This window comes from Diabrotica virgifera, chromosome 1 (assembly GCF_917563875.1).
Source record: "Diabrotica virgifera virgifera chromosome 1, PGI_DIABVI_V3a".
NCBI lineage: Eukaryota > Metazoa > Arthropoda > Insecta > Coleoptera > Chrysomelidae > Diabrotica > Diabrotica virgifera.
The window spans coordinates 88,633,908-88,647,049 of record NC_065443.1 but is presented as its reverse complement, the minus strand read 5'-3'; the positions used below and the strand labels follow the sequence as shown (position 1 = coordinate 88,647,049).

The window sequence follows — 13,142 nt, the reverse complement described above, 5'->3', positions numbered from 1 at the left end:
CTAAATTCGAGATCAGTCACCCTGGGCACCAGGTGCTCTGAAGGTCGGTTGTAATGTTATATTCGTGTTCGGCCATCCCAAAAACCCCTGGAATAATCTGTTTTCTTTAATTTATTGCCGATATCCCACGAAACTCCAGATGACGTGCCTTAGCAGCAACTCTGGGCACTAGGTGATTCGGAGGTCGGTTCTACTTGCGTATTCGTAACTCCATAAACCTCCCAAATAACAAAATTGTGCCCTTAATACACTGATTTTGACAGGTTTATGCACTTTTGGATGCATTTTATACACAAAAATGCAATTTCCACCCATTTTTATATTGTACACATTTTATTTAAATTTGAAAAGAAAATTTTAAAAATTAAAAAAAAACGGTGTATTTGCCGACTTAAAGCAAGAGTAACTTTTAGTACTAGAACACCTCATAATTTAATACTCTACTCTCAAAAATGTCTAAAAATTTAAAGACCAATAAGATATGAGATAAAATATCCGTTGATCTACCCAAGACGGATGCCTATGACCAGTACTAGAAATTCACAATTGATAAAATCGATTCATCTCTGGAAGAGAAATAAACGTAGCAGTTTTCGTTTTCCTAAATAGAATTCTTATAAATTCTTTTAAACTCAAAAAACCAAAAAACGAAAAAATTTTCAAATCGATTTTTCTAGCATATTCTGCGTATTCTTCTGAGTTAAAGCAAAAGTACCTTTTAGTACAAAACTATCCCAGAATTTAATAATTCAGTGTCAGAAATGCTTCAAAGTTAGACAGAAAAGTTATTCGATAAAATATCCGTTTCCGTATCCAAAACGGACCCCTATGACCGGTACTAAAAATTGACAATTGATAATTGACATCTGATAATTGACCTCTGGAAGATAAATAAGTGTACCAGTTTTCGTTTTTCCAAATAAAAGCGTTCTGCAGCTATTTTAAAGAAACTAATTACAAGATTTCCATATGCTTCTTCTAGACGAAGCATATCGAAGTAGAGGTCGTCCGCCAACCAGATGGTCTGATGACATCAAACGGATCGACAGAAACTTGATGCAGACAGCACAGAACAGAAATGTATGGAGAAGACTGAGGGAGACCTATATCCAGCATTGGATAGATCCGGGTTGAATTATGACGATGATGAATTACAAGACGCCATCTTTAAAGAGCTCTAGCTTTCCACGGAAGCATTTTTGAACTAGGTGAATTGAGTTAAATTTTCTTAAAATTATCTGAGGAATCTCCGGTTTTCGTTTGTTATGAGAGCTTCTGGACACCCTGTATAATATAATGGGTAGGTAAATTCCCTACTATAACTAATAAATTTTAAAAATAGTTTATTTACTTTTATTGCGTTTACTTAGATAAAAATATGATCTAATCACTTAGACGAAGCAACGAAGCACTAAAAAGCCCAAAACCTAGGAATTTTGTGCAGTAAGATGAATCGTCATGGAACTTTTTGCATTCGATAAGAGAGAGTGTCAGGCAACTTTGTGAACTAAATTCATCTAGGGCAAAAATTTTTTTGCATAAGAAAATGCATTTTAAAACTGCATCTCGAAGAGGTGAAAATGAAAAATTTAGAACTTAAGAAATATTGACAGAAATGAGTTGAATTTTTGTACTCGGGGGTTTTGGGGATCGCTGAGCACGAATTTCATATCGGCGATGGTCTCCAAGGTAACTGGTGCCCACGGCGGAACCCGTCGCCTAGAGTTTTATGTTATAATCTTTAAAAATCAGTTAATATCCATTAGTCGGGGGGTTTTTGGGGTCGCCGGCTACGAATTTAATGTTGGCGATGGCATCCAAGATACCTGGTGAACAGGGTGGAACTCGTCGCCTAGAGTTTTTAGTTATAATTATCCAAAATCAGCCAAAAACTATTACCCTGGAGGTTTTGGGGATCGCTGAGTACGAATTTCATGTCGGCGATGGTCTCCAAGATACCTGGTGCCCAGTGTGGAACTCGTCGCCTGGAGTTTTATGTTATAATAATTAAAAATCAGTCAATATATATTACACGGCAGTTTTTGGGGTCGCTGACCACGAATTTAATGTCGGCGGTGGCCTCCAAGATACCTGGCCCCTAAAGTGGAACTCGTCGCCAGGAGTTTTTAGTTATAATTATTCAAAATTAGTCAAAAACTATTACCCTGGTGGTTTTGAGGGCCCTGAGTACGAATTTCATGTCGGCGATGGTGCCCAAGGTACCTGGTGCCAAGGGTTGGAACTCGTTGCCTAGCGTTTTATGTTATAACCATTCAAAATCAGTCAATAACCATTACTCGGGGGGTTTTTGGAGTCGCTAAACACAATTTAATGTTGGCGGTGGTCTCTTAGGTACCTTGTTCCCAGGCTGCAACTCGTCGCCTGGACTTTTATGTCATAATTATTCAAAATCAGTGAAAAACCATTAATCTGGGGGTTTTGGGGTCGCTTAGTACGAATTTCATGTCGGCGATGGTCTCTAACTTACCTGGCGCCCACGGTGAAACTCGTTGCCTGGAGTTTTATGTTGTAACCACGATACACAGAGAACCGGTATGCCGATTGCCGTCGCTAAATTTGGTTCGGCCGCGCAGCACGTCACGTGGGAACCTAACAGATATTTGCTTATTGTTTGGATGCATTATTTCGTATATGTGGTGGGTTGAAAGTGAATAGATTGAGGCGGTTTTAAAATATTAAGCTGATAACGATTGAAGTAATTCTATATTAGTTACAAATTGTTGTTTATTAGCATAACTGTGTATTTTTAAAACTATTATAATATAACTATTAGCTTTATAGTAATTAATTAAAACCGAGACTCTAATGCCATTTGAGGTGATATTATGCATGTGCAGAACACGAACATATATTAGAATGAGGGATATTAACAGAAAAATAAGTTTTAAAAACTGCCAGAGAGCAGTTGACAAAAAGATATCTAAATTTTCTAATTTTAAAAAATGATAAAACTTTTCCCGGACATTTGTTTTTTTATTAATATACAGTATGTCCCTGTAAGTTGTATCCATATGGAAAGCTTTTTTATTATTAATTTTACGAAAAAAGTTATTCAAAAATAAACTCTGCATGGTCCAAAACCTAAGATTTAACCATCAAATATCAAATTTTTTGAATATTATACGAGGTATGTCAAAATGTTTGAATTTCACTCAAGAGTAAAGTACCTTTATTTTTCACAATATTGAAAATTGCTATTATGAAAAGTTGTTTGGAACTAAAAACTATATTCTAATATGCATTACATCCTTCTAATTGAAAAAAATTGTTTTTGATAAATTATGGATAACTTACATTATTTTCAGTTATTTCAATTTAGATAACTCTTTTATTATTCATTTTACGAAAAAAAGTGATTCTTAATAAAAAGTTTTGCATGGTCTAAAACCCAAAATACAACCATCTTATATCAAATTTGATCAATTTCATACGAGGTATGTCAAAAAATATGAATCTCGCTTAATAGTAACATAGGTTATTTTTCACAATATCGAAAATTCCTATTATGAAAAGTTATTTAGAATTAAAAACTATGTTTCAGTATGTAATTACATCCTTCTAATTGAAATATTCTGAACTATAAAGGTACTTTACTTTTGATCTAAATTTATCTTTTTTTGACATACCTCGTGTAAAATTGATAAAATTGCATATAAGATGGTTTTATTTTAGGTTTTAGACCATCCAGAACTTTTTATTAATTATCATTTTTTTTCGTAAAATTAATAATAAAAGAGTTATCAGAATTGAAATAACTGAAAATAATGTAAGTTATACATAATTATTCAAAAAAAAAAATTTTCACTTAGAAGGATGTAATTGCATATTAGAATATAGTTTTTAATTTCAAACAACTTTTCATAATAGCAATTTTTTGAATATTGTGAAAAATAAAGCTACTTTACTCTTGAGTGAAATTCAAACTTTTTGACATGCCTCGTATAATATTCAAACAATTTGATATTTGATGGTTAAATTTTAGGTCTTGGACCATGAAGAGCTTTTTATGAAGAATAACTTTTTTTCGAAAAATTAATAATAAAAAAGTTTTCCATATGGATACAACTTACAGGGACATACTGTACATAATATGTATTATACATAATATTATACATAATATATGTATTAATATACATAATTGATTTAAAGTTAAACCAGGTTAGAAATCTAAAAATTTAAAGTGCGAACATTTTATACATACAATATACAGAGTGGGCCAAAGAAAACAGTCCACCTCGATATTTGGCAGTATTTATTAGATTTTAAGGAAATGAAGAAACAGGTCGATTTTTGATCTAAGGGGGAAACACATTTTTACGGTACATACATCTGTCATTTGTCAACCCCCTCTCTTCCATTTCCCCACACCTTATTTTTAAATAGGGAATATGGGTCGTGTGCTACCTCATTTGAAAGGTTATTCAATTCTCTATTCAGTAATATTAACATTGACATAATTATTTATACAGGGTGTCCAAGAAAAACTATTTTGAATTAAATTAATTGACAGAAAAAGAAGAATGTATGCAATTTATTTAAATCAAAATAAATTCTATTACTGACAGAAAACAAAGAAAAATGTTTATTTGACAAATGAATATTGTTTTTCGCTTAAATAATATTCAACCTACCAAGAGGCAGATGGGTGGCAGCTTGAATATTGAAATTAAGCGAAGAGCAATGTTTATTTATCAAAAAACATTATTTCTCTTTTGTGACAGCAGTATAATATATTTTGAATTAAATAAATTACATACATTCTTCTTTTTGTGTCAATTAATTTAACTAAAATATTTTTTTCTTGACCACCCTGTATAAATAATTATGTTAATGTTTATATTACTGAATAGAGAATTGAGTAACCTTTTAAATGAGCTAGCACACGACCCCTACTCCCTATTTAAAAATAAGGGGTGGGGGAAGTGGAAGGAAGGTGGTTAACAAATGACAAATGTATGTACCGTAAAAATGTGTCCCACTTAGATCAAAAATCGACCTGTTTTGTCATTTCCTTAAAATTTAATAAATACTGCCAAATATCGAGTTAGACTGTTTTCTTTGGCCCACTCTGTATATGTATGTATATTAGTCTAATAAAATGTTCGCACTTGAAATTTTTAGATTCCTAACCTGGTTTAACTTAAAATCAACATTTTTCTATTTTGTAAATAAAATTTGAAAGTCATCAAGTATGTAATTGGTTCTAAGTACTTCATCTAAAACTTCAAATTTCTTAACTGATTTGTGGTTGTTTTAATTTCTAGTCAAATATTTTTCAACAATTTAGAATAACAGTTAGTAGACACAATTTTATGTGAAACATTTTTACAGACCCAGAAGTAAAGTGAATGTTTATATTATTTCTCTTTTATTTTTTTTAATATACTATGGTAAATGTGTATTGGACAACAGATACTTAAAATCTTTATTTTTCAATCAAAATGACAGTAAAAAGAATATAAAATACAATTTCTTATTTAAAAGGTGATGATAAGTACAAAATTTTAAAATTCGAACAATATTACCGCTTCATTTAGCATTGCCGGATGAAAATTAAGGTTCCCATATGACGTCACGCGTTCGCCTTCCATGCGTGGAAACATACCGGTTCTCTGTGTACCGTGGTTGTAACCATTCAAAACCAGTCAATAACCATTACTCGGGGATTTTTGGGGTCTCTGAGTACGAATTTCATGTCGGCGATGGTCTCCAAAGTACCTGGTGCCTAGGGTGGAACTCGTCGCCTGCAGTTTTATGTTATCTTCATTCAGAATCAGTCAATATCCATTACTTCGGTGTTTTGGGGGTCGCTAAATATATTTTTCATTAATATTTTTCTTAAAACACTTTTATATTATATCTTAAAAATTACCTATTTAAAAATTATTTTAAAATTTTGTCGCTTTTAAAGCAGTTGTCGTTAAATTTTGACACTAATGACATTTATTAAATTTTGACATAATTGGCATTTCAAGGGTAATTAAGTTATATCAGCAATTTTTTGTGTTTTTTGCGGTATTATTTTAATTTTTAGATTTCTAGTCTGCTTTTATATAAAAAAACAGTGGTTTTTAGAACTCTTTAGCGACTTTTTAGAACTCTTTGTCGCCTGCAGTTTTATGTTATATTCATTCAAAATCAGTCAATATCCATTACTTCGGTGTTTTGGGGGTCGCTCAATATATTTTTCATTAATATTTTTCTTAAAACACTTTTATACTATATCTTAAAAAATTACCTATTTAAAAATTATTTTAAAATTTTGTCGCTTTTAAAGCAGTTGTCGTTAAATTTTGACACTAATGACATTTATGAAATTTTGACGTAATTGGCATTTCAAGGGTAATTAAGTTATATCAGCAATTTTTTGTGTTTTTTGCGGTATTATTTTAATTTTTAGATTTCTAGTCTGCTTTTATATAAAAAAAAACAGTGGTTTTTAGAACTCTTTAGCGACTTTTTAGAACTCTTTGTCGCCTGCAGTTTTATGTTATATTCATTCAAAATCAGTCAATATCCATTACTTCGGTGTTTTGGGGGTCGCTCAATATATTTTTCATTAATATTTTTCTTAAAACACTTTTATACTATATCTTAAAAAATTACCTATTTAAAAATTATTTTAAAATTTTGTCGCTTTTAAAGCAGTTGTCGTTAAATTTTGACACTAATGACATTTATGAAATTTTGACATAATTGGCATTTCAAGGGTAATTAAGTTATATCAGCCATTTTTTGTGTTTTTTGCGGTATTATTTTAATTTTTAGATTTCTAGTCCGCTTTTATATAAAAAAACAGTGGTTTTTAGAACTCTTTAGCGACGTATTAGTATAATATAACGTTGATGGATTACCGTCGAAGGCCGATATGATCAACCAAAAAAGAATATGTAGGTATATGGTGATTTTTCTATTGACTTTCTTGGGTGTGAATCTGTCTTTTTATATTACTGCTCCTGGTTTAAAAACAAAGCATAGCATATGTGAATACCTCCAAGCTACACTTTTATGTACTATTTCTGTTCTTTTAAAACATTTTAATTAATTATAAAAAAAAACATCTAAAAAGTGATATCGTAAGTGTGATATCGCAAAGTAAGTTTTTAATGTTGGTGTTTTGAAAAAGTCATATATTTTATACTTATTAGTTTTGTTAATTACACAATAAATAATAATAATATAATATCAAGCTGTTTAAGATTGGTGTTAAAGGAATTTTCGGTTTCGAAAACATTTGGTTTTCGAAATTGCGGAAGAGAGAAATTTGGGTAACTTCAAGTAAGTAAATATATTTTTTTATTTTATTTTAATTTTTTATTAATTTTTTCATTATATTATACAAGTAAATTGATTATGAATACGTGCACTAACACTTAATTTACCACGTATTTTTTAGATTATTGTATACCTACCTTGAAGACCATCGCCAACGTGAAATTGATGCCCAACGACCCCTAAAACCTTCATAGTAATGGTTATTGACTGATTTTGTATGATTATACCATAAAACTCCAGGCGACGAGTTCTACCCTGGGCACCAGGTACCTTGGAGACCATCACTGTCATGAAATTCATGTTCAGCGACCCCCAAAACTTCCCAAGTAATGGTTTTAAATGATTTGTAATAATTATAACATAAAACTCTAGACGACGAGTTTCACTTTGGGCACCAAGTACCTTGGAGACTATCGAACAAATGAAATTATTGTTCAGCGACCCCCAAAATCCTCAGAGTAATGGTTATTGACTGATTTTGAATTATTAAAACATAAAATTCCAGGCGACGAGTTCCACCCTGGGCACCAGGTACACAGGAGACCATCGCCGTCATGAAATTCGTGCTCAGCGACCCCCAAAACCCCCCGTGTAATGGTTTAAAATGATTTGGAATAATTATAACATAATACTCCAGACCACGAGCTCCACCCTGGGCACCAGGTATCTTGGAGACCATCGACCACATGAAACTCTTGTTCAGCGACCCCCAAAACCCTCAGAGTAATGGTTATTGACTGATTTTGAATGATTATAACATAAAACTCCAGGCGACGAGTTCCACCCTGGGCACCTAGTATCTTGGAAACCATCGTCAACACTAAATTCGTGGCCGGCGACCCCAAAAATCCCCCGAGTAATGGATATTGACTGATTTTTAATGATTATAACGTAAAACTCTAGGCGACAAGTTCCACCGTGGGTACCAGGTACCTTGGAGACCATCGCCGATATGAAATTCGCACTCAGCGATCCCCAAAACCCCCGATTATAAAAATTCAACTCATTTCCCTCAATATTGCCCGAGTTCTAAATTTTTCATTTTCACCTCTTCGAGATGCACTTTTAAAATGCATTTTCTTATGCAAAAAAATTTTTACCCTAGATGAATTTAGTTCACAACGTTGCCTGACACTCTCCCTAATCGAATGCAAAAAGTTGCATGACGATTCATCTTACTGCACAAAATTCCTAGGTTTAATGCTTCGTTGCTTCGTCTAACTTAAAATAAAGATGTTACAGTTTGCCATTAGATTTGAAAAGTGTGTAAAAATTCAGAGACATTATTCAGGAAAATAAAATTTAATAGGATACGATTGTTTTAATGATATACAAATTAATTTTTTGTATTATTCATCTTTGCGATTATCCTGCCACGTTTTAAGCGGTTTTAGATTAGTGTTTTTTAAGCATACTCGACATGGTGTGACTCAGAAAATTATGGTGATATGAATATATTTGTATAACACCCTGAAATAATTTTACAGACACACAATTTAATTTTTTTATACGAAATAACTATACAACCATCCTGCCTCTTTGAAAATAGATTTATATTAACCTTCTTGAGATATGTGCGAAATGGCATGACTTAGAAAATCGTGTAATTTTCCACGAATTTTCTTACAAATTTTTTAACTATATATAGTAAAAACGGTGTAACTAAACATCCTGCCATTTTGAATAATGTCTACTGAAATTATTTATTTTATAACAAAATTTATTTTATGACTTACAAAATCTAGTCCTGTCGCCAGGGGGGTACAACGGCCTCCTTAATTCAGATGGACTTACCCAAGTTTTTTTTATATATTTTGACCCGTAGAATACGAATTTTTTGGGTAACAGTTGATCCGGATGTCGATAAGATTGTTATAGACAAAGAACTTGAGGAATTCCATAACAGCGATTTCTCGCAAAACAAAACATATTTTTGTATTTTTTGGGTCATTTTAAGCAAAAAATATTCCTACAAGTTTTTTCGTAGAATGCATAGTTTTCGAGATAACCGCGGTTGAACTTTCAAAAAATCGAAAAATGGCAATTTTTGAACCCGAATAACTTTTGATTAAAAAATAAAGTAGCAATTCTGCTTACCGAATTTGAAAGTTTAAGTCAAATTATATCGGTTTTGATTATTTGCATTGCTAAAAATTAATTTTTTTACTGCTGAACAAAGCTATAAACACATAGTGTTTCCCGTTCCTAATACATGCGTTTTAACGCATGCTACTTAGACATTGCCTCGCTTGCACTTGTAGCTACTCTACCTACTCGTTAGATTTTAAATGAGAAATCATTGAAAACATCACTCACGCACTAGGTGTTTATAGCTTTGTTTACCAATAAAATAATAAATTTTTAGCAATGCAAATAATCAAAACCGATATAATTTGAATTAAAATTTCAAATGCGGTAAGCAGAATTGCTACTTTATTTTTTAATCAAAAGTTATTCGGGTTCAAAAATTGCAATTTTTCGATTTTTGAAAGTTCAACCGCGGTTATCTCGAAAACTATGCATCCTACGAAAAAACTTGTCAGAACATTTTTTGCCTACAAGGACCCAAAAAATACAAAAAGATGTTTTGTTTTGCGAGAAATCACTGTTATGTAATTCCTCAAGTTCTTTGTCTATAACAATCTTATCGACATCCGGATCAACTGTTACCCAAAAAATTCGTATTCTACGGGTCAAAATAAATATTCTGAATTAAGGAGGCCGTTGTACCCCCTGGCGACAGGACTAATCACGGAACCAGAGTGAAAATTTTATACAGAATTTTCCAAGAAACAAATGCAGTTAAACATTAGGTGACGTCATGCCAACGTTTTTTTTGGTCATTTTGAAATAAATATGATTAATTTATTAAGTTGGCAGGAATTAGAAAGTTATGAAAATTTCATTATTTTCATTACATGTTTGTATATCTGTATACTCCCTTAGTCCTTTTGCAACCGTCCTGCCCAAAAAATTTTCTTCATAAAATAGATAGTATCCTGTTATTATATGGATATGGCAGGACTTAAAAAGTCATCGCAACTCCCAATTTTTTTTTTCATGGAAAATCTAGTTTTCACAGGAAAATGTCACAGGAAACCCGTGGATTTTTCCACAAATTGTAAGTACCTTCTGTCTAACCTTCCAGTATTGCAAAGGGCAGGACTTAGAAAATCGTGGTTGAACTTCTGTTAATATCTCCCGGTTTATAATGTCTGATACTCTCAGCCCGTTTTGGCTTCGCATAGTCAAGAATTATAGAAAAGTTCGTTAAAAAATAATTCACTTTAACGAAGATTTCTATTAGAATGATATTTTTGAGATAATTTCATATCAACATGTTAAAATTACCTTTGGGGTGGGTCTTGCCTAAATATCAATCCCAGACACTAACTCACTGTAGGCCAAATTGTTCTGAAGCAAACCCGTTTTTCTACAAACCCACAAAACAACTCACAATTATTTTATCAAAATTAAAGTTTTAATTTTGCGTATTACAACTCCTTTATCGTCTTAGTTTGGCGAGAAAATCCAGATCACTCGAAGAGAAAAGTAAGTTGTTTGAAAAGTAATTTGTGTAAGTTTCAGTTTTTATAATATTTTTATATATTATTATTTATATATATATTTTTTTATAATATTTTTATAGTATTTTTATAATATTTTTTTTGATTTTTTTAAGAAGCATCGTTTAGTGAGATGTTTGAAAAGTAAGTAGTGCAAATTTTAGAGTTTTATAGGTACAATTGTATTAGTAACACATTTTTAAACATATTTCATGTAAGTCCCACTTTCCGCCCACACTGTACTTATGCACATATTTTTTATCTTTGTAACATAGCTATAAGACAACTATAATGTTCGTCTTTAATTTCCAATTTGTAAAATTTAATTTGGTCAATTATCAATTAGTTAAAAAGATATGTTAAATTAATTCTACCGCGCGCTCAACTGAACCTGGCCATAAAGTGCACCAATGTTTGTGAGAGGAGTGACTTGGCCGTTATAAATAAAATATTATAGAAGCTGTAGATTTAATTTTAGAACAATCTTTATATAAGGTTTTTTGTTTAAAATTTTCTAAATTTTTCAATGGGTACCAAAAGTTAGTTTTTTGTAAAATTTATGTTTTTGTAGGTACTAAAAAAGCAACTAATTTCGCAGTTCATTTGTTTAATAAAAAAGTAAGCACTCACTTTTGGCGTAAAACTTTTTGATATGTTGTTAATTATACATTTCTTAACGAAATTGTAAAAAGTGTTATCTTGTTTGATTTTTTCCGTAAGTAAAAACTCCATTGACTTCACTAATATTATTAATTAGAAAAGTTTTTCCTTAGAATTAATTAATTAATTTTATTTTTTATTTTTTTTTTCAAAATTCATCATAATATAATGTGTTGGCCTATATTTTAACGATTTCACTCTGTGAGTGCTTATTATTGTAAGTATTTTTTAATGATTATTTGTTTTAAGTAAAAATTTTAGTGCACTCCTGAAGAAGCCGAGAACCATTGGCGAAATATAGAGTTTTGACGAGACAATAAAATCGTTTCATTTTTCCTGAAAACCCAGATATATCACATTGTTGTTTATCTATTAGACGGTCAATAAGATATATAAAAAATTAACTATTATTTATATTGTAGTAAAGAAACCTCAATTTATTTATTTATAACATACAACATTTGTGAAACAACAATTTATTTATTTATATCGTAAACAAAGATAATATCGAAAGAGCAAATTTCGAGATAAAAAATATTTTCTCTTAAATATTAAATATTGCATCATAAATAATATAGTACACATATTAACATCTCACTTTACAGAAGGCAGTTGCCACCAACACAGCTGCGGAAAGTCACTTAATCAATTTTACAAGAAAAAAAAACATAAAAAGGACCATACCTAATATTTTATCTGTAAAGAAACTGTTGTGCCAAATCCTACACATCTACATGCTACAGTCTACATGTAATAATAGCAAACTGTACATATTGTCATTTAAAATAAGTCGAAAGAGTTTATAAAGCCATTTTTTATATATAAAAATCATAGAACCGCCATTGATTGATGCAAAATCCGGGATTGCACTAATGTTCAAACAGTTTCTGCAATTGACAGTTTAAACAAACATCATTTTGTAAAGTATTTTTAACTGTAAGACTAAGTTTTTTTATCAAAAATATCGTATGTATTGAATTTGCATTCATTATTGAAAGCTACAAAAAGGCGTAGGTGGAGATAATATCTGATACTCTCAGCCCGTTTTGGCTTCGCATAGTCAAGAATTATTATCGAAAAATTCGCTAAAAAATAATCCATTTTAATGAAGATTTCTATTAGAATGACATTTTTTGAGATAATTTCATATCAACATGTTAAAATTACCTTTGGGGTGGGTCTTGCTTAAATGTCAATCCCAGACACTAACTCACTGTAGGCCAAATTGTCCTGAAGCAAACCCGTATTTCTACGAACCCACAAAACAACTCACACAATAATTTTACCAAAATTCAAATGTTAATTTCGCGTATTACAATTGCTTTTATCGTCTTAGATTGGCGAGAAAATCCAGATCGCTCGACGAGAAAATGGTCCTTCATTCGAGAAGGATGCTGTCGATGTTCTTGCTGATTTTCGCGCGCATGCGGAAAATCCCACACCTACGCAGCATCGGAAAATTTCCTTGTTTAGGGTTATTTTGCCATTAGAGTTGCAACCGAAGCATTGCTATGAATATACAAAAAAAAAAAAGAAGGAACTGGATACTTCTATTAACTAATCATCGATTATTTTTAAATGCCCCTAATTTATATTAACAGAAATTATTGCAATCAAAAT

At 31.3% G+C, this 13,142-nt stretch overlaps 1 protein-coding gene across 1 annotated transcript in view; it reads right to left on the bottom strand.

Moving 5' to 3' along the window:
• LOC114325882 (low-density lipoprotein receptor-related protein 4) overlaps positions 1 to 12,911 on the bottom strand; it is a 205,281-nt gene extending 192,370 nt beyond the window's left edge. Inside the window, exon 1 of the mRNA XM_028274017.2 lies at positions 12,690 to 12,911. The gene's annotated coding sequence lies outside the window, so the exon portion shown is untranslated. The remainder of the gene's footprint in view (positions 1 to 12,689) is intronic.
• Positions 12,912 to 13,142: the final 231 nt, after the last annotated feature.